At 77.8% G+C, this 2,500-nt stretch overlaps 1 non-coding gene across 1 annotated transcript; it reads right to left on the minus strand.

The window, feature by feature from the left end:
- Positions 1-392: 392 nt before the first annotated feature.
- Positions 393-545, minus strand: LOC142027719 (5.8S ribosomal RNA). Its single transcript, XR_012649254.1, has one exon. It is a non-coding gene; the product is annotated as a 5.8S ribosomal RNA (ribosomal RNA).
- Between the last annotated feature and the right edge of the window lie 1,955 nt (positions 546-2,500).

Raw genomic sequence — 2,500 nt, forward strand, 5'->3', positions numbered from 1 at the left:
CGCGCGCGCGGCAGCACGGCACGGTACCACCGCGGTACCCACCCGCAGACAGCCGCCCGCGCGGGAGGCCGGGGGCGAGGCCCGCACCTCCCCCCTCCTCTCTCCCCACCGCCGCGCCAGGCCCGACCGGCTCGACGAACCCTGACGGCCCCGGCGGGACGAGCTCCGACCAGCGGGTGCTCCAGGAGCGGGGAGCTTCGGAGCGCTCCCCGAGTCTCGATTTAGGGGGACGAAGGCCCTTGGCAGCGGCCGCCGCCGGGCTGCGGGGAACGACTCCCCGGGCCCGGGGCCGCGCGCGCGCGGGCCTGCGAGGCGCCCCAGCCGCGCCGCTGCGACCGCCGCCCCGCCGCGAGGCGAGGGGCGGCGGCACAGACGGGCGATTGATCGTCAAGCGACGCTCAGACAGGCGTAGCCCCGGGAGGAACCCGGGGCCGCAAGTGCGTTCGAAGTGTCGATGATCAATGTGTCCTGCAATTCACATTAATTCTCGCAGCTAGCTGCGTTCTTCATCGACGCACGAGCCGAGTGATCCACCGCTAAGAGTTGTCTGGCTTTCGGCACCGCCCCGCACGCGCGAGGGGGCCAGGACCGCTTCGCCACAGGCGAGCGGCCCCTCCGGAGGATGGCCCACCGCCCGCCCGCCCACCCCACTCCGCACGCGCGGAGGGGGCACGGCGCAGCACGACGGAGAAGCCGCGCCTCTGCTGACCGTACGAGCACACACAGAGAAAGGGGGGGGGGAAAGGAACGGAAAACTCCGAGCGGCGAGGCTGGGGAGCCCGCGCTCCCGACCGGCCTGGGAAATGCCTTGCTCGCATCGGAGGCGGCCCAGGCGCACGGGCTCGGCCCGGCCTCTGGGCAGAGGCAGCGATGCACCCGACCGCGCGCGGCCTGCCCACCACGCTCCGGACGACACGGCTGCTGCTGCTGCGGGGCAGCAGCGGGGAGCCCCACCGGCCCCGCGCACGCCTCCGTGCCGGCTGCGCCGCGCTACGACAGCCAGCTCCCCCGGGCTCGTCCCGACGGCAACTCCGCGGCCACGCCAGCGGCTCCAAGAGGCGGCAACCGCCAGAGCCGGCGACGCACCGCCCGCGGCCTGCCGGACGGCACCCGCTGCCGCACCAGAGCGGCTGCCCTCCCGGAACCACCGCCACCGCTTCTCGCCTCGGCCCCTTCCACGGGCACGCCCCAGGTGGAAGGCGGACGGCGCTAAGCCGGGGACAGCGCCCGCTCTCCCCGTTTCCACGCGGAGACCGCGCGTGGGGTGCCCCCGCCCGCCCCCGCCCACCTGCCCGGCGCGGCCGGGAAGCGCGACGGGGAAGCGGCGGGCAGGGCCCGGGACGGGACAGCCGCGGCCGGCACCGGGCGCCCTCCGGCCGACCGACAGGCCGAGCGGCGCCGCCGCCGCTCAGCCGGGGTGCCGCCCTTGCCAGCAGCCAGTGGCGGGAGACCGCCGAGCGCTCGCCAGGGCGAGGGGGGGAACGGAGCGCAGCGCGGCGCAGCGCTGCGACGGAGTCGCGGCGGCCCGGCAGCCGCCCAGCGAGCCCCCACCGCGGGGACCCGCCACCCCGGGCAGTGAGCCCGCGCTCACGCCGGGGCCGCCCGTTTCGAGGCAGGCAGGCCGGCTACGGCCGACCGCACCGCGGTCTCCACCGAGACCGGACCGCGGAGAGGAGGGGGCAGCGGGACCCCTCCCCGGCACGGCTGCCCGCGGGATGAGCACGGGCGGCAGCCCACCAGGGCCTTCGTGGGAGGAACTCCCGGCCCCTTTAAGGCACCGCCGCCCGGCCGCCCCCCCGGGTCGCATCGAGCCGCCCGCGTCTTTAAACCTCCGCCCGGCTCCACGGCCTTCGACCCCCGGGCTCGCCGAGGGAGGGCCGCGGAGGCGCGGACGCTAGGTACCTGGCCCTGGGGTGAGGGAAACGACCTGAAGGCCCCGCGGGGGTGCCTCCCCCGCTGCCGCCCTCGGGGGAGCGTCCGCCCGCGGGGGCGCGCCCGACATCCACCGCCACCACCACGTCCTCCTTCCCGGGGCCCGGGGTTTCCCTCAGTAGCCCGGCGCTGCGCCCGGGAGGAGAGCCGTGGCTCGGGCCGCCCGCTGGCGCGGGACACAGCCCGGCGGGGGCCTCGCCCACCAGAGGAGGCGGCGGCGGCGGAGCGCCCCCCCCGCCCCGGCTCCCTCGTGGGGAGAGGTGCGGGGGGGAACGGCCGCCGCCGCCCCACCCGGCGCCACGCACCCGCCCGGAATGCCCGGAGGCCTTTCCCCTGCGCGGCCGGCCGGGCTGCTTCGCAGCAGCCCGACAAGGTGCGGGCAGGGCCGCGGGAGACGCCTCCCGCGACCCCGGAGGACCCTCTCCTCTCGCGCCGCTCGCGCCCTGCTGCCCCGTCCTCACCGCCGCTCGCCGCTTCTTCCTCCTTGCCCGAGCGGGCTCGGCCGGCGGGGCTCGTCACACCCCGCGCCGGCGTCCCCCCTTCCCGCGCACTGCCGCCCGCGCTCTGA

This window comes from Buteo buteo, unplaced genomic scaffold (genome assembly GCF_964188355.1).
Source record: "Buteo buteo unplaced genomic scaffold, bButBut1.hap1.1 HAP1_SCAFFOLD_51, whole genome shotgun sequence".
NCBI lineage: Eukaryota > Metazoa > Chordata > Aves > Accipitriformes > Accipitridae > Buteo > Buteo buteo.